Below are 20405 nucleotides of genomic sequence, written 5' to 3'. Positions count from 1 at the left end.
GCAGTCTGTTGTTCCTTTGCTATTTCTACTTTGAGATGCAAACATTTTCAGTTGTAAAGAGAGGATTCAAGATTAAATTAAATATTTGAAAAAATAAATACGTGATTTCATAATGATTTCACCTCAGAAACTGGCTATAAACAGAAGAAATTTTTCAGCTTTCATCCTGTCAGTGGATTTCTGCTGTCCTTCAGTGCTGACACGAGGTCGCGTGGCCGCAGGTTAGCGTCTTCTGGTGCGGGTCTTGTTTTGCTATTTCACTGCATAATGACGCTCATCCGTCACAGGAAACACGTAGTCTCTATCAGGAAACACGTAGTCTCTATCAGGAAACACGTAGTCTCTATCAGGAAACGTAGTCTCTATCAGGAAACACGTAGTCTCTATCAGGAAACACGTAGTCTCTATCAGGAAACACGTAGTCTCTATCAGGAAACGTAGTCTCTATCAGGAAACACGTAGTCTCTATCAGGAAACACGTAGTCTCTATCAAATCCCATTCCTACTCCACAAGCGGCGTGCTGCAGTCATTAGCAATGCAGCTACTCGCACCATAGCCAATAAATCGTTCCCGCCTTCACTCCACTTCCCCTTTCACGCCGAGAGTGAGAGAGCCAACGCCTATTTGTTTGATAATCAACTTTTCCAACCCGCCCATCACTCCGCTTCCCTCCACCCTCTACATGAACGCTGACCTGCAGAGACAGACGATTGTAATTTAGCGTCGGCAGGGACGAGGCAGCTCATCAGCGGGCACGAGTCATTAATTCTTCCGCTCCTGAGGAAATTTAAATAATGGAATGGAAATGGAGAGACGTCCCACGTGGGCTCTTGCCGGCTGGCGCGGGAACGGAGCACGCGCACGGTTTGGACAACTATGTCGACTTCAAAGGCCTCTTGAGAGACATCTCGTAAAAACTGAAAAACTGAAACAGCGCTGAGGCATAATTAAGACTTTGAAATGAATCATACGATATCATTCACTTGGAGTAAAAAATAACCCAACATCATTTTTTCCTAAATAGCAAAGTAGAATGCCTATCCAGCACTCTAGTGCCACAAGATATTGATATAGGCCTATTGCTATTACCACCACAGCAAAAACTTATTATATAGTAGCCTAATGAGTAAAGGACCTTACAGAATTACTGGCACCAACAATATTTATGTGGGCCATAACACCTGAAGTACAATGTTTGTCCTTTCACTTTTAAAGGGAGTGGCTGTGTGTGGAATGACTATAACAGGGTCACACTGGCTGTGGGAGCATTGTGAGAATGAAATGGAGAAACAAACTGGGAATAAAGCTCTAAACCAAGAACCAGAGCCAAGACCTTCAACAGAGAAGGTTGAACCTTCTCTTGGCAGCTAAAATCTCAGGAGTGCTGAAGGCAGAAGTGATGTGGAAAGATTACCCCCCCCCCCCCCAACACCTCTACAGCTGAGGAAGAGAAATGCCTTCTCTCACCAGGAAATGAGCTTAGGCAAGGGGAAATGGGTAATCTCGTCCACTTGGGGGTGAAAAAAAAAAGCAGAACTGAACAGTTCCTCATTGTGGAAAGATTTCGAGGATCTGCAAAGTTGTAAATACGGAGATCACTCCAAGGTCCATAAAGAGAAAAACTATAAGAGAAGCATATTTAGGGGATTTTTTTTTCACCTGGGGCTGGGGAACCTTTTTAAGGAGGCACAGGGAGGATGTACAGATGCCTGTGGCTAAAGCTAAAGTATGGGGGCTGAATTCTGCTGCGCTGCATCCGTGATTTGCTGACTATTATTCTGCTGTAGACACACTTAGCATCTGAACTGTTAACCATTAACATCAATGCATTGGAAAGAAGACAGATGATGCTGGACTACAATCCAGGTAAAAAAATTCAGTATTAGATTAGAGGGTAGAACAGACGCTGCCGATTGTAGTAAGTACATCTGTGCTGACATGGTATATTTAAATTTAATTGCTCTCCTGCCAAGAATATCTCCTGTCAGTTAGAAATCAGATTAAAGCAGATTAGATAATGGGGGGGAAAATGGACAGAAAAGTACAGAGGCTGCTGCAGGATTAACTGCAACTAGTGAAATCACACTCTATGTGGCGTACGCTCCGTCGCTGGGACCAAGATTCCTGGCTGTGGCCTTACACAGCATCTTAATTAGCTGACATGATAATGGAGCAAAAATAAGGGAATGATCACTCCAGGAGGAATATGGAGGGCATGAGAGCACAGTTACTTGATGTGCGGCTCGTTATCCCCAGGCAATGCCTCCGGGCGCTCACCAGGGATCGTTTAGGCGTTTATCTCCACTGCGGCTCTGTCTATTTAGTGGCAGTGGAATTTAGTGGCTCCACATGCAGTGGGGGGGGGGGAGACTTAAAAAACAGACTTATTACCTAAGCACATTTCACAGACTGTGCACAAAGAAATTTGCCAGCCTAAATCATGCATGAATATGATTACAACATGTTGCAATTACGACATGCTAAAACTGACAAATTACACTGATGAGGTAAAAAATAAAGGGTTGCTTAGGTTGTACTCACCTGGATCGCGGATTCGGTTCCTAAGGGGCACGCATACTCTCATGCTGTGGGCTTGAAGTGGGAAAAGGTGCAAAGACTCCCCTTATGCACATGTTGGCACTTGTATCATGTGGTATCTGCAAATTATTAGGTATTACATTCTGAATTTCTACAGTGAGGATTCTAGGATACTAGGAGATATCACTGATGTACACAACATAAATGTATTTACTCAAAGTGACAACCGTTTGCAAAACTATTAATTTTCATATATAATAATAATATACAATAATCTGATACTGCAATATCTGTACACTATAGATTGTGTGTGTGTGTGTGTGTGTGTGTGTGCTCAACAATTGGACCATTCATCTTTACTGACATTATTGTTAACGTGGTAGTTGGCTGTGGTAGTAGTAGCTTTAGGTGGTTTTGCTGATACTACACCGCCTGGCTCCTCGCTGTTAGCAGTGGCACTAATACATATAATACATAGGAGGTTGTCCAAAGTCTGATGTTCTGTAAACTCCTTCCCTTAGGTGAAACTGAGGGTTTGAGGGTCTGCTGGTGGCAACGTCCCTCGCCCCTTTGGAGAATCAGAATGCCCTTCACCATGGCAGTGGGGATTCCCCCAAGGCCAAGCGTAGAGGGGAAGTGTGGGAGGGGCAAACTTTTCCACAATCAGAACTGAGCGCTGATATGGAAAGGGCAGAAAAGAGTACAGGGAGCTCGTGAGAAGCTCCTAACAAAATGTCATGGTATGCCAAAGAGTTAAAAGTAGAAATGCGGATAGTATGTGTTGATCAGCACTGATCATACTGACAAATAGGTCGTTTGCTTCTTCCAAATGCTGTAAGTATAAACTTCTCTTCCTTCCCTTGCTGAGGTGTCTGCATGCAGTGTAGTCTTTTTTTCTTACCCCCTCTCTCCCAACAGTGTGAAATGAGATCATATATAAACACAGTCTGTATGATTTATTATGTTACAGGTTTATAGGGATGATTTTTTGGCCAAGGAAGGGTAGTTAAAATGAATCAGGACACACAAAGTCACTGTCATTGATGCAGAGAGCCGTATTACACGCTAGTTACAGGTTAGTGTCCCATATATTAGGTGATATACTGTTAGCTAATGGGGTAAAGTGTCTTCTAAGGGCTTAAGTTAGACGACGTTTTTAATGAACAGCGATTCATAATGCAGGCTCCCTGCCAGCACGGCTCCTTCCCAAGGATTATACACACACACACACACACACACACACACACACACACACACACACACACACACAGAAAGGCTAAGGCTGGATGTACCTTGTCCAGTGTGCTGCCTCTTACAGCCAGGGCCTTTGTCTCAGGTAACACGCTCTGCTCCCCAGCCCTTCCTGGGCCCCAGGCTCTGGGCCCCTGGCATGCACATGGATGAAGCTGGAGTGCTGAAGCTCTGGCTATGTGAATGCTAATGTGTGGTCACGTGTTACGGCCCGCGTGCAGTGGAATTCACGTTGTCTTGTTTGTAACCATGCCCCCCTTGATAGCACACACCTGCACACGCTATGGTGTTGTGTGCCTGTATGTATATAAACCATTGTCGGTGTGTGTATGATTGTTGGTCATTGTGTGGGTTGCCGTTGTTAATGTTCATGTTGTTTGTGCTAGTTAGATATGTATTTATGGTTACCGTTTATGTTATGTGTGAGTGCCATCATCGTATGCGTTGTATGTTAATAAACGTCTGTCCATGTCGAGGGAGTCTGCGTCCTGCTCCGTCCCCTGTGGCACTCAAGCCGATAGATAGATAGATAGATAGATAGATAGATAGATAGATAGATAGATAGATAGATAGATAGATAGATAGATAGATAGATAGATAGATAGATAGATAGATAGATAGATAGATAGATAGATAGATAGATAGATAGATAGATAATTAAGCATCTTCAAACTGATCATTCATATTCTATGTCTCTTTTTCTGTCCTTTCATGCTCCCTCTGTTAACATCCACGTGTCTCTCATTCTCACTGTAGTGAGGGAATGTTTTGCCTATCAGGATGTGTTAGCGCACCGCCCGGCAAGGTCTGAACGAGAACTATGTGCACCACTGCACCCACCACAACACCAGCCGCTGTCAACGCTGCCCTCCACTGCTCCTGGAGACGGTATCGACCTTCACACACACACACACACCCGACTTTACAAAGCTTGCATGACCGCACACAACCCTTCGCCTCATCAGCTGGAGGACGATGTGCGGCCGCCCTGACCAGTCTGATCCAAACAGATGCCATTCTTTTCCTGTGGGGTTCCGGCGCGTGTTAATAATCTGTTCAGTTGCCCACTGAACTGCAACATGTTCAGAGCAATAACTCTGCGTGAAACCACACGACAGCTGCACAGCCCAGTAATAAACAGATGACAGATATGAGATTACTGCTATAAAGAATTCCCGTTGAAACGTGCACGACAAAGCAACAAGACGGAGCATGTTTATGAAAATATGGCTTGTATCGTACGCCGTGCAGGTCGTTTAAGCTTGCCATAACTCAGGAGAGCATTCGTCACCATCATTCCCCATCATTCCTGAAATACATTGCAATGTATAATTTACTGTTCTGCATACAGCAGTCCTGATTCAGGACTAAAGAGAAAGGAGATGATTGATAGTTTTTGCACTCAAGAAGTTGCCATCAATTTTTTTATCTACCGTAAATGCATCTTCAGTGGCGAGCAGAACCACGAGACTAAGTTTCAACTTCCATTTGGGGGGGGGGGGGTATTGGAGGTGGGTAAATAAATGAACAATGTAAGCACATTATATACGGCACTGAAAGTCAGCTGTTTCTCTAGAGTCTTCCTTTCACCCAGATTCACGCTTGTCTAGATGTCGAGGAGCCCGGTGCTCACCTCTTCCTGTATGTAGGTCAGCGCTTCGGTTTCTACAGGGGAGGAAGCAGAGAAAAGAGATAAAGGCACCCACTTCAGTTCCTGCTGATGAGAACTGTCACTATGATAATGAAACAAATGTAGAGGATCAGGCAGCGGGGCAGAGAATAGGCCTTACTAATCAGGCCCACACCCACAGTGCCTGTTGGTAGGGACTCATGCAGTTTCTAGGTCATGCCAAGGGGAAGCATATTTCTAGAATTTTTCCAGTGGACTCTAGAACGTTGCTTAGCTGCTGTCTATGATTAGTGGTTGGTGTGTTTGTCTGTTTCAAAATAAACCCATTACATTCGATTAAGATGCTGGGGTTTTTTGCAATTAATTTATGCAATTAAGTGCATATAGAATATATTTGTTTTCATATGCTATATGAATTTAATCAACTGACTTTAGATTATTATTCAAAAAGCAACTACTCTTTACTATAATTATGACTACATTCGTCTTCCCTACAGCTCAGATAAGGTAACAGTTCAATTACAACCATATTAGCATCATTCCACATTTAAAGGTAAATGTATTTCGCATTGGCTCTGACATTTAAACGAACTTTCATACGCCTTGTTCACAGGCAGAATCGCTGCCCTCAAGACACAAGGCCCGCACTTGAATATGTACAGGCTGAATATATACAGCGCGAGAGTCTAATTGCGATGCGAGCTTTCCACCGCGAGGAGTAGCTAAGGCGTACGTCACGTTGCATACTAATAAGCTCGCCACTGAATACTTTTTGCAAAGTAAAACTATTTATTTTTCAATTGCTTCACTATTTCATGTTTGGGCCCCTTCACTCTCTCAACACGCCATAATACATAATACCTGCGCGTGTACGTGGTGTGGGCCAGTTAAGCGTTAAGATCGCCTTCCTCGCTAACTTGAGAAATTTTCATCCATGCATCACTGTGCACGACTGCGATCGCACTGCCCATATCGCTAGACAATAATTCATTAATGTGTCCAAATATCCAGTCTTTCCACAGTTTTTTCCCCTTCTATGCTCTAATGCAGTTTCCCATCTATCACAGTTTGACCGCAGTTTCAGTTTCCCATCTCCACAGGCAAAGCAGAAATTTCGCACTTCACCACACAGTCCTCGAAAGCAGTATGACCTTAGTGTCGTCCGGGTGAGCACTGTAATGTCATGTCATGTTAGTAGCGTCCGTGCTCCGCGGTAGAAAATGAAAGCGTCACATTTGCTCTTTTGTTCTATCCATTAACGACAATTACGGCACCTTGGTATATAGGCTGTGACAGAAACAAGAAGCTAGGCCATTTATTGATTGTGCACAAGGAAGCAAGACAGATGCTGGGGGCATGCGTGTCACACAAGCAGTCCTCCCACCCCTCCCCCTCCCCAGGTCATATAATGTAACCGCCGCGTAATTAACGCGCTAATATTCGCTGCATTTATTCAGCTCGCACGTTATCTTGATCTGATTCGGTCGGAAGCTGCCGGTAAATCCCCATTTGCATTTCAAGCCTGGCCACTGAAAGGAAGCCATAAACACGACAGTAACGGGAAGTGATTTGCATTTGCTGCTAGTTTATTTGCGATTGTTTACGATAAATTGCATTTCGTTCTGCCGCTTCAACTGCACCCAGATACTTTATAAAGTACATTTCGAATTGGAATTGTTGGTGCGATTTATAACTGATTTGAGAAGCAATTGCACATGACCTAGTTAAAGACTCATTATTGCCTAATTCTCTCATTTGTTTAAATTATCATTAGAGGAGCAGCTTTGTGTGTGTGTGTGTGTGTGTGTGTGTGTGTGCGCGCGCGCGCGCATGTGTGTGTGTGTGTGTGCATGTGTGTGTGTGTGTGTGTGTGTACGTCTGTGTGTGTGTGTGTGTTTGTGTTTGTACGTGTGGGGGGAGGGGGGGGGTTTGCTTAGCTTCTCTGCTACAAAAGAAGTCTGTTACATGAATTAAGCTTCTGACTTATGATGTTCTCATATTCCAAGCTACCATTCACAATGCTAACCAGAATGCTTAGGAGTCCCATGAGCCCCAGGATCAAGTCTGAAATTCTGAACAATGGAAAACTGAATTCTGGGGGTGACTGGGAATTCTGGAGCAGAGCACAAAGCAGATTTCAAAAAGTAGGGTTTTTTTTTGTTGTAAACATAATCTCCATCAAAAGTTGCTGAAACTATAGTGTGTGAGCCTGAATTTATTGGATGGTGTATGAATTCTGTGACATGGAAAGGTACAAGCATTAACCCCACCAAAGACTAGCCTTAACTATTCTTACATTCATACAAATGTGCAATCATGAGACCATGCAGTCTTGAAATATGGTCCAATAACCCTGTTCAAGACCTGAAAAAAAAAACATTCCAAGAATGATCAATGCTTTTCGGAAGGCAAATGGTGTCCCTGTGTCTTACATGTAACACACTTGAATAAAGAAAAACATAGGTTTACTGTAAGAAAATTTGGGAATTTCAGAGGATATTCAGCAGGCTACACTCATGACATGTGATGATATATACAGGGAATTTCCCACATGCACACATCCCATAGTGTCATCAGTGGAGTTCCACACAACGCTTCACAGCCTACCAGCCTTAGAGCCCCAGAGTCATTGTATCGTTCAATAATTATTGTCTTACAATGTACAACCATTAATTACTGCACTATTCAATAATTATAGCACTCTCATAGTTATTGGAATTATTGCACAGACCTACACTTATTGAACAGTCCTGTTCTTACAGCAGTGTCCTGTTATTTCAAAATCCCATAACTGTCCAACAATCCTGCAGATTTACCATAGTCTCTTAAACCAGCCTATAATTATTATACAGTCCCTCAGTTATTGTGCAACCTCCCAGATTTAAAAAAAACCATACAATTATTGCACAGACTCAGTGTTGCAACAATATAATATATAAGAATATAACAATAACAGCAAGGCTCAAACAAATATTTAAAAATGATATAATTGGCTCTTTGGCACTCTTTTTCTTCTGCCAGAGGGTAACAGCCAGTACTCTCGGTGCAGGACATGGGATGGGTCTGCCTCTGTTTTCTGTACTCCTTTGAGTAAACTGTGTTTATAGATAGCTTGTAGAGATTTGTATTCTTTATTTACTATGACATTCATTGCAGTTTTTAGTGTGGAAGTAATCTGAGATTTTAACTGAACAGTAAGACAGCCATGACAAAATAGAAACATCGGTTTCTCTCTAATCCTGTACACTCTAAGCCTTTTTAAATATCTAGCCTTTGCTGTAATCTGGAAAACAGTCCATCATCATAAGTTTTCTATGTGAATTATTTAATTATAAGTATGGACACCATATTTGTATGAATGAGGAATGTCCTGGATCATCACTTGACTAAGGTCACCTACTGCTTCTGAGAAAAACACCATCTCTTTCATATTACTCACATTTAATGTGAGGCATATTTACACACCACTTGGCTGTTAACTTTCACATTCTGAATGCAATGAAGAATGAACCCATTTAATAATGAAAGGGTTAATGAAAGGATTAATGAAAGAGATAATACTCATCTTCCACGATAAATGAGGCTGAATAGAACCTAAACTAAAAACAAAAATCAGCACAAGTGTGCATAAGCTTCTTCTAGATGCTTCAGAATAAAATGTGTTATGGTGTTGATAGCATCATCTTCGCCCTGTCTGGAAGCAACCTGGAATGGGTCTAACTGTGAACTTACCTCTGATTCTAATGTAGACACAATATATTTCTCTAAGCATTTCATCACAAAAGAAAAAGCTGGAGGCCTTTAATGATTGTTATTGATTAGACATGGTTTCTTGGTGACTGGTGTGACTGCCTTTTTCCAAATAATGGGAATAGTATGTGAGTGTAATCACTGTTGGAAAACTGGGCACCAAGCTGGGGTGGCATATTGATAGAAAATTCATGAATAACAGTATTATCATGCATGTTAACCATTAGATTGCTATGTTACCTTTTAAAGATAGCATAGTTCTTATATCAGCTATCAACATACGTAGAGAAACACCCCTTTCCTTCTTGAACATTGGTCAGATGTTTAATAGTCTGATCACGCTTTTCACTTGTTTGCTAAACATCACATGTCAGTTGGTTAATATTTATATTGTAAGAAGTACTTTTACCTGTAAGAATATATGGGAATATATGGTACCTTATATGTACGCTGAGGACCCCATCATTCACTATCACATCACGCCAACATACCAAGCATGTGGATGAGATTCAGTATCCTGACAGAAGACACATCATGTCAAATACAGCAACAACCATCATTATTAAAAGAACTGTCTCACACTTAATAAGCCTTATCTCTCCCATTCTCTCTGGTTGCAATTAACAGCTAAATGAAATAACTGCTTTAATAAAACTGTAAATTAACTCCACCATCACTAATTTATGTAATACCATCTCTGTTGTAGTTATGTCTGCTGATATTAATTGTATAGTAAACTAAGTTCACTCAGAGGATCATATGTTAATGTTTTCTTAGTTTTCCTGTCTTAAAAGATACTTTTTCACTGAAACTGTTTTGGAGAGAACTTCACCTGCAGGGCATCTGTAGCATCTTCTACTGCCACTATGTCACTCTCCTCAATCTCCGGATCCTGACAGCTCTCTCTGACTAGCTGTTCAGTCTGACCACATCTGCTGGGTAATGCTCTTTTGCTTCTGCTCTCAGCTGACATTCAACTTACTTTTTCCTCTTCTCCACTGCCAGTTGTCCTCATCCTCTGAAGATCTCTACTGACTTTGGACTTTACATTTTCAGGGCTTATCTCATAGACAGGGTATAGCTCTGCACCTTTCTATCTTTCTGTCAGACAGAATAATTACTCTAGCCACTTCTGAAAGTGGTATGCCTCATTTAATTCAGGACCTCAAAATGTGTTTTGGTCTTTCACCGTAAGGCCGAACAGGAACTTTATGGGAAGTCTTGGCTTCCATATGAAAATGAGGTAATAAGGAATAAACCCAGGTGCCTCATTTCACATTAGATTTTATGCATGTATCACTTTGGCCAGTGAGCTCTGTCTTCCCATTGGCTTTGTGGCAGATAACTTTTACATAGTGAATGTGACCCAAAGTGGTGCATGGAAGAAGCAGTATGTCATGCCTGGGGTTGTTTTTGATGGGTACACATGATTATGTTGCTCTCTAAAGACTGGCAGTCCTTTCAGCATTGCTCAGCCCAACAAGCTGGCAATACTCTCACTAACACTCAGCCCCTCAGCCTCGCAATACTCTCACCAATGCTCAGGCTGGCAATACTTTCACCAACACAGTTGTTTGTTGAGACAACGCTATCAAATGACTGACATTTTAAACACTAAACAGTAAGTAGGGTGAGATTTTAGACACGCTGACTGTCTGAACATACCCATACACCTGATGAGGTATTTTGGAGCATAGAGATTTAGGAGGATGTTTAAGGTATAAAACTCAGTTTTACTAATCCTCTCAGAGAGAAGGGATGAAAAAAGGTACTGTGTTGTTGGCTGAGCAGTGCTTGATTTTGAGACTGTAATGGTGCGCCCATGGCCAGTGAAAAGCGCCTGCTGTGAGCGGATGTGTGAAGCCCAGTGTGAATCCCTTGTGAGGGGCATGTGTGTGGAGGAAAAGTGGATGCATGAGGGACACATGGAATGTGTGATGTGTGTGCACCATGATGGAAAGGATAATGCTTCAAAGACAGTCACTCAGGAGGGTAAAATACGGGTTGTGGCTGCCATGCTTTGAAGCTGTCTCTTTGGTCTCATGGTCAGAACACACGTTTGTCACCTGTAGGACCCAGGTTTTGAAGGTGGGTGTGAAAAACTCTAGGGAGGTTTTCATTGCCACTGTCACCCTTGGCTTGATAATTGAGGGGCTTGGATTTGGACCTTTCTAAAGCTGCTTTGTGACAACATCTGTTGTAAAAAGCGTTATATAAATAAATTTAGATTTTAGATTTGAAAGGACAATGAGCTACATGTGGTATGACAAAACTAAGCCACTTACTCACTTCCCTGCAATGACCTGACCTCTGCCTCCCACCACTGGCTGCTGCAGCAAAAGGTATGGATCCTGAATGTCACATAAAATAATATGTCCCAGATACATCTTCTGAAGTTACACATTTGAGTTGCCATTTGAATTGCATTATTTGTCCACCACTCACATGTGTCCCTGTTTTGTGCCAACACAACTTGCACAGACGGGCCACAACTTCACAGCAGACACCCCCCCCCCCAACTTTCCCCCAGCTCCCCCAGGGCTGGACAACGCCTGCTAAATGCAGTGTGAATACTTAGGCACTTGGCCCCAGTGCGAAGCTATGTGAAGCCCAGTCCCCCAGCCAAGCTCGTTAACTCTGAGATCATTGAGACGCAGCGGGCACTGCAATAATGAGCCAGCAAAGCATCTTTAGTGCTCCAGTCGCAGGGTCGATGCTGTACCAAACAGGGGCGTTATTCTCAGCAAGGCGCAATAAGAAGTCACTCTAACAGTTGGACATTGGGACGATGTACTGGGCTATAACCAGATACAGGCACCATGGTCGAGCAGTTAGATGAAAGCATAAACAAGTAACGAGCCCTCTGCTTTCAGTGTCTGCTGCTAATGTAAAAAACAGAAGCCAACCATCTTGCAAGAGCCTTTTTGTTCCTCTCTGGTGTTTGTCAGTAGGGTCATGGAGGTCAGAACAGCCCTGAAACATCAGCCATGAGCCAGACATGGGGTGCATTTCTCCTCACAACATGCATTTGACATCTGCAGCAGATGTCACACCTTATAACAATCATTAAATGAAACTTAATGGAAGATTTATACAGGAGGCTCCCTTGTCATTAAAGGGCAAGGTGGTTTTCACTGCAGTTCATTTCCTATTAAAGCAACTCATTATGCATTATGACCTCTGGACATAGACAATTTACCTGTGGCTGTAGATCTCGAATTCCATACATTCTGTTCCCATTATTCACCAGGATACTGCAGAGTTCACCTTCATGCTGATAGCAGATTCTATGGCCTTTGAGGTAGTGCAGCGTACCACACGCCTTGCTCTATAAACGGGATGATAATTCAATGGCTGTACGGCTCGTTGGAAAACCCTGCTCCTTTGAAAAGGTTGGTTTAAGAAAGCCCAGAGGAGTTTTTTGGGTCATTTAAGAACACAAACATATATGCTTTAAGCCTTTTGCAGTCCTTACTTATACAGGACAAAGTGATTTCAAACACAAAGGATTTCTGCACCTTAGGCCATATAAAGACATTTTCAGACTCATGAGCAGAGCTTTCTGTCATGCTGTGCTCAGAATCACTTTGTCATCAGTCTGCACATCTGAATTTAAGATGAACTTTGGTTTTCTCCCTACTACAGGGCAGGAGAATAGATGAGGATTAAGAGGACTCATCTTTCCAAGAATGTTTCTGAGAGTACCCGTGACATCTGTTCAGGTATGGAAAAGTGGGAAAAATTCACAGCTTTGAATTTACAGTCCATCATGGTGTCACCTGCTTCACTAACTTGGGAAATTCTCATTCTTCCATCACAATTCATCATTCATGCTTTAGTTCTCTTTAATTGAGAACATATCTGGCAAAAGCTGTAAATATTGTGTGGAGCAATAATGGTCAGGAGCTGAGGGCAGAGAGATATCTGGGTGATTATATTTTCTAAATTCACAGGAGCAGTGTTTTATTTTTTTTATAATGCGATGACTGCAAACCCCAAGCGCTTAGGCGTATAGATCTAAATTAATAGAAAACCATTGTAATGTAATGTAATTTTGTAATGAGTTTCCATGCAGCACCACCCTTGATTGGTCCCTGGATATTACAGTGCACACGGGCCGCATCTCAATCTCAGAATCGGTGCCCTCCATGTGCACTTTGTTCCACTGACTGACAGCTGGCTGAATGCACAAGTGCAACCACAGAAAAATCGCATCCCTGTTCCAGCTGCATACCTAATTCATTCACTCCCACTGTAAGCCGTGCAGCTTTGACATCACTAACAGTCTGTGCATGGATGTTCGAGGCAGCCATAAATAACATTTTTCCATAATTGCATTATGATGTATCTAGGCAAGCCTGCGACATCCGGGCCCCGATTAGCCTTTTAATGGCGATTACATTTGCTCTCTCGAGGCTGCCAACAGACGGGAGACAAGTTCCGCCGGGCGCCGGTGGCTAAATGTCTTTATCCGACATTAGCAGGGGACGCAAGAAAATACGGGCCATTAGGGGATCACTATGAAATCCAACTTATGAAGCACGCAGAAGTGATGTACACTGGCATGAAGCTGTGTAATTAAAGTGTGGCCAACGTGGGAATGGGTTTATTGTCCTCTCCGAAACCCGTAGGTCCCAATCGTGGAGGTGACTGCGAAGTTTAGAGATAATCGATGCAGAAGGATATGTGTCTCATTTTAGCTCATTTTATGGCCCATCTCACATCAGGCACTCCAAGTAGATTCTCTCTCCCCAGATGTAGTAATTCCACCGGACCATTACAGGAGAGGAGATTATTCTCCTCCAGCACGTCTGGGTTGGCATCCAGAAGGGCTAGAGGGTTGGAACTCTGCCATCTGTCAAAGTCTGACAGACCATGTGACAGATTTGACATGTAGCACAAATTCTGACATTTGCTTAAAAGTCGGAAAAATGCTAGTGTAGTACAGATGGAAAAAAACAAACAGAAGAAAAGGAAAAAAAAACGTTTAGAAATGCTTTTATTGTTGATATTACACTGACATTTGAGATGGCATTGGGCGATGGGTTATCTGGCGACCTTTGCATGTGGTGTGACCTTTGCAGTCATGAAGTGAAAGTTATTGGTCGGTTTTTGTTCAGACGAAGACATATGAGGAGCAGAACAGACCTAGCAGTGTTTTCTAAAGAAAAAAGTCTGCAAGCAAAAGTCTGGAAAGTGTTCTATCACCAATCACAGCTCTTCGATGCATGAGGTCCATATTTCTGTCTTCATTCCGATGGCAGTTTAGGAAGCCATAAACCAAGCACTGACAACTGAGGTGAACGCTTCCTGTTTCCCATAGTTCTCGATTTCAACACTCTGAGGTGACAACCAAGACAATGACAAAGTCTGAACAGCAATCTGGCAAAACATTCAGGCTTCCTAGAGATTTATTTCTGAAGACAAAGCCTGCAAGCCAACTCATCGACATTCTCAAGCAGAAATTTGCGCAGTCTTCCCCATTTCTGTAAATTATGCAACCTGAAAGCAAACCCAGTTCTAATGCGGACAGATTTGGTACAAAACAAGTTCTCAAGCACACTGCTGGGTTTCGCGTTACCCCTCATCCCACTTCTCAGCCTAACGAGCAAACCCAACTGAGTTAAATCTCCACCCCAGCTCCAAGGCCGTGGCACTCTCCCCAAAGCAGAAGCCTGTGTGCCAAGCCAACTTTCAGCAGTAAACACAGGATAAAAATGGATTTAAATGTACTGTAATAAGGCCATGCACTGTTTACCAGGAGCCTACGAGTAGAGCTTTCGATGTCTTCAGTAAGGGAGGTGACAAACTCACGCCTGCCACAAACAAACTGAAGCTATGGAAACCCAGTAGTTTTCACCATAACCCTCCCCCAAGATTAGCCATCTGGGACTCCTTGCTAAACGATATCAGCATGTTGGCTGCGCTCGGCTAGCGGCACTACTCACGTAAGGGGGGCACAAGGCACTTCTAAGACCCTGGCACGCATGCAGCACACACCGCCTGTCACCTCACCTGCCCAGGTAGCATCCTGTTACAGACCATGAAGAAGCCCAGCCCACCCCCACTTCAACCACACCCCCATTGTTTTTGCTCATTGTTGGATCCGGTTACAGCGAGGATCTAATAACAGATTCATTCTCCACTAACAATGGTTGACAGTAGCAGACGATACATTTTAATAATGAATGGAAATTTTTTTCCCATAAGCCGATTAGATGCATTTGTGATTGCTAACAGGCGACTGACGCTCACCTGCTGGAGCAGGTAAGGCAGTGGCAGCTGGTGGTCATTTTCGGGTATTAAATCTCTACAGCAGTGACACAGTATGCAAAGTGGGTGGGAGTAAACCCAGGGTAAAATGCTTTTAAACGTTCAAATGGGATGGTCTTTAAGCAAAAGGGTGAATGGATGTTTTTGCCTAATTAACAACACATCGCCACGTGGTAAACAGATGACTCCACCTGCTATTTTAATGGTTTTTTTAATAGAATTTCCTATATATGGGTATATACATAAAACCTCAACATGTTTCAATAAATTCATAAATAATGCTCTTTAGGTAATGGACTTTGCACTATAATAAAATGTTTTCAAATGTCTTAAATTATTGAAAAGAAAATGAAAACTTTCTCACATTGTCAAAGTAACATCAATGTTAAAAGACTATAACTAAAATCAATGCAATTTTCTTATATGCAATTATCTTGCAATTAACTGCTACATACAAAGTACATTTCATATTATTAATCTATACTAGAAAAAAATCACCCGAACAATTTAAGAATTAATCTTATCACTCAATGAGAAAATGTGTGCTAATTATTTCCTAAAACACCATCATAAAGAAAGCAATTTTACAATTGCATTGCTGCATTCACATACTTTAAGTTGCCAGTATGTGGCAATGTCTAGTCACTAGTGACGTTGATTATTTAAACGCTGAGTACAACCTATGGATGTTTATAAGTAAACAACAACTAAATGTTTCTAACATGACTGGTATGGGCATTCTGGAACAGACAGTGGCAGATGGTATTGTTCACACGTTGATGCGTCATCATGCTTTGGTGGGTTAAGCAGCCTAGGCAAGCACAGGTTCTCCCTATTGGAATAATGCAGCTTTATTTGGTAGATTGGATTGTCCAGAATTGCATGGTAGCACTCCTTGAGATCCTTTGTCTTTGTGGGCCTTCCCAAACAATATTTATTGCATAGGCTGTGATCAGGAATATCAAATCAAATCAAATCCGATTTTTATATATAATGCTTTTTACAACAGATGTTGTCACAAAGCAGCTTTACAAATGTCTGAGTCCAAGCCCCCAGTGAACAAGCTAGGGCGACAGTGGCAATGAAAATCTCCCTAGAGCATGAGGAAGAAACCTTGAGAGGAACCACTCAAAGGGGGGGGGGGGGCATTCTCCTCTGGCCAAATATGTGTAATGCATGTATTGTAGATGGTTTGGAAAGGAGCCTCTCTGGAGTTTTGATAAAGCCACTCACAGTAGAGATGGTGTCTTCTTCCATCACTCACAGGACATATGGTGTCTTCTTCTGTCACACTGTAAGTTCATAGCAACTTACAATTATGACTGAATACACATTGAGCAATTGAGGGTTAAGGATCTTGCTCAGGAGCGCAACAGTGGCAACTTGGCAGTGGTGAAGCTTGAACTGGCAACCTTCTGATCACTAGTTGAATATCTTAACACTGCCCCATTTCGCTGCCCCACACACTACACATGAATAAATTCTCAATTCCTTTTGCTGATTTTGCAAAGAAAGAAGAAAATCCAGCCAAAGTTGCAAAAAAATATATATATTTGACTGGGGGATGCATCTTGCTGTTTGGGTCAGCACCAAGTTAAGGCAGTGAGCATAACAAAGCACACATTCTGCACTTTGTGCTACTTCTATTACCTTTCCTTGAAAGCCATTGAAGTCTGATGCTATAACAGCTGGGCTGTCATGTCTTTGTCCCACAAGCTTTTGTATGTAGCTGGAGTTGTCTATCACTGTAGACACAGGACTAAGCACTGAATGCGTGCTCACTCCCAGAAACATCAAAAAACCACCAAAAACATTCTTGAATGAATCCTGCAACATCAATATACCTTGGTATGATTGATAACTGGGCATGACAAGAAATGTCAGTCATTTCATCAGTCTGCCATGAAAAGAATGTTGCAGAATCCACCTTGTTCTTGATTTCCTCTTGGACTGTTTCAGCAATGGTGTCAATCAAGTTCTGTATTGTTTTTGAAAGACCACTGAGAACTGAAAAGTCCACTGAGGACTAAAAATGTGGGGTCAAAAATAATCATAGCGAGAAATAACCTTTGTTAACTCCTTAAATCATAATCATAGTGAGAAATAACCTCCTTAAAGTACCCTTTGGTGATGGAATAGAAAGCTTTCAAATTAAGCATGCTGCCATAGTGTTGAATCTGTTTGTGTTTAATGCAGTTTATTTCTAGCAGTAAGGCATGCCATTTTGGGGAAGTCATGGCCATATCATACAGGGAATAAACAATATCACAAATGAGTTAAGATTGTCATATTTGTCTCGTTTTCTTTTCTATTTTATTTTTTTAAATCCATGCTTAAAGGATGCACCACCACTGAGCCAAAGGTCCTAACATGACCAAGGTTGTGAGTTCAAACACAGTTCCCTGGGAGCACACATACTAATAGACTAATAATGCTAATATAATCTGTTGAAAATGTGAAGGTAGCAACAGTTGCGTTGACGGTTTTGGCAAGATATATTTTAAGGCTTGGGTGAGCTAGACAACAAAGTAGCTAATAAAAACAAAAGAATTTTCATGGGGCAATTCGATTAAGCAATCTTGGGAAACAATAGCCTCCGTTTCTAAATTATCACTGTGTAACCAGTAGAACTACCCCGGGACATTGGCTGGTCATTGGGGCAGGACCAACACATCTTGCAGAATACAGTTTAGAGCTGTTTCCCTTTCTTTAAATTCAATTTCTTTGGTCACATTATTCAATCACTGTTATCACAGTTTTAAATGGGTCTGTTGGGACTGTTAGAATGCTATTTTCAAGAATACAATCATTGCACATAGCAATGTGTTTTTTCCACATGTATAAGCGTAAAGGCGATAAAATCTCTCAGGGACGACATGGATATCAGTATGACAGGATCTTACTAAAGCGTCTTTGTGTTATAAAAGTACCGTGGTTTACTCTAACTTCCTCTCCCTGTTTGCCCTCACATAAGTTTTTGGGGAAAGTAGAAATAGCCGTTAATTGAAAGTCCCGCCACGTCTGACAGGCCGCCAAATGCTGATTATTTAATTTCCACCCACGTTCACTCCACGTCGAAAAACGAGCAACGTTTTTCAAAACAGTCCTGGGAAATCAGCGAATGAATGATCCACAGCTACAATAGGAGACTTTCCTGCTAATCTGCTTGCCGTCCGCATTACTATTTTCTCGTAGTTTTATTCCATGTGGGGGAAAAAAGGTGTTCCCGTGGTGTCATCAATTCAGGCAGCACGAGCGATATTGATTTCCTTACATTTATTTTGTCGATTTAAAATACGCTTGACGGAGGGGAGCGACAAAAAGCAGATTTATTTTTGATGAATTCCAGCTCTGCCAACGGGTCCTGAAACCATCTTTCAAGCACATATTCGCGCGAGGAGGGTATATATCTATATATAGAGAGAGAGGCCAATATAGATTTTGCACAGGCGGCAGAATCTTGTTTCCTACAAGAAAACCGTGAGAGGCGGGAAGCAACTATTGCACCAGTTCTGTCAGTGCAGGTGGATGAAGGAGCGGATTCATCATCAGGTTGTGCATGAAGGTACATGACAAACTTTCCACTCCAGCCCGTCCCCATAAATGAAGAGGGAGGTAACTCCGAGCTGATCATTATGTACAGTCTGATCACTCTTGCGACAAAGTGAAAACGTGCACACCAAAGTGAAAACGTGTTCCAGTCGCGCGGACGCGTAAAAATGAGGGTGACCAATCAGAGTACTGTTGCCATGGTTGCAGTCCAACCGTTGTTCTGGCAGCAGAACAACTGTTCTTGTTCGTAACGCGTTGACTAGCTTCAGAAATGCAGAAGGTAAAGAAAATATATAATGACTACTGTAGCTAAGCACCTTCGTACAACAACAGTCACTGTTTATAATAGTTTTTTGCTTATCTAGCTGTGCGTATCCTAGCCTGTTCAAGCACTAGTAGCCAGCTAATCTAACCTAGCCAGCGTTAGCTAGCTTTCATCGCTTAATGAAAACACTGCGTTTTTAAATGTTTTTTTATTTTTATTTTATCGTACTTCGTGTTATTTGACCTTTATTCTACCAGTCGTTTAGAGTAGAATAAATACATAAATAAATATATAAGTCGAATCACGTGAACATTGACGTAATGCTCGTAATGCATTGAATACGGCTTGGCTGTAGGATGATAAGATGGGAAGGATAAGTTTAAACAGGTCCATCTAACAGAGGAGCAGGCCCAAACCTACCCCACCCACCCTCACTTAGGTCAAAGAGTCTAGACAATCTTTTGGCTCAGCTCAACAGCAAGAACTGATCTTATACCTTTAAAATGGCTTTTCATTTACTTGCAGTGAGCGTTTGCCAATGTTAATTTCGAGCACAGCCAATTCAAATGTGAGGGGTAAAGAGATTTGATAGGTTTGATCTGGAAAACAGCCAGAAAAGTCCAGAATGTCCAGTGTTATGTTCTTTGAATTGCATCTTTATTTGAAGAAACTCCAGAGGTCCACAGTCTGTCTCTCTCTCTCTCTCTCTCTCTCTCTCTCTCTCTCTCTCTCTCTCTCTCTCTCTCTCTCTCTCTCCCTTCCTTTTACTTTACAACAACAGTATGCAATATGTTGCTGCTTGCTTCTGTCACAAACATGGTTCAACTTGCCAGGAAGCTTTTCCCACCTGCTAGTACGCATCACATTACAAACACCACCACCCTGCCTTTCCATACATGTGTGTGTAAGAAAAATATTTAGCAAGATCTGAAATGCACTGCATAAGGAGTGGATGGGCTTTTTTCAGCAGCATCTAACATGAACATTTGACACCTGAGGGAAGCATCTTTGGTATTCAGATAATAGAGGGAGTTTGTGTGTGTGTGTGTGTGTGTGTGTGTGTGTGTGTGTGTGTGTGTGTGTGTGTGTGTGTGTGTGTGTGTGTGTGTGCATATTTGAACCTTGTTGTGCTCACTGATCTATGG

The 20405-nt window shown here is 42.1% G+C and overlaps 1 long non-coding RNA gene across 2 annotated transcripts; it reads right to left on the bottom strand.

The window, feature by feature from the left end:
* Positions 1–40: 40 nt before the first annotated feature.
* Positions 41–5456, bottom strand: LOC145656993 (uncharacterized). Of its 2 annotated transcripts, none has more exons than XR_014122754.1 (4): positions 5424–5456; positions 4199–4290; positions 2543–2658; positions 41–322 (listed from the first exon to the last, which is right to left on the bottom strand). It is a non-coding gene; the product is annotated as an uncharacterized LOC145656993 (long non-coding RNA). The 2 variants fall into 2 exon arrangements; XR_014122755.1 differs by having other exon boundaries at positions 41–301.
* Positions 5457–20405: the final 14949 nt, after the last annotated feature.

Source organism: Electrophorus electricus, chromosome 1 (genome assembly GCF_041902795.1).
Source record: "Electrophorus electricus isolate QZ-2024a chromosome 1, ASM4190279v1, whole genome shotgun sequence".
In the NCBI taxonomy this organism is placed as follows: domain Eukaryota; kingdom Metazoa; phylum Chordata; class Actinopteri; order Gymnotiformes; family Gymnotidae; genus Electrophorus; species Electrophorus electricus.
This window is presented reverse-complemented; position numbering and strand designations above follow the sequence as displayed.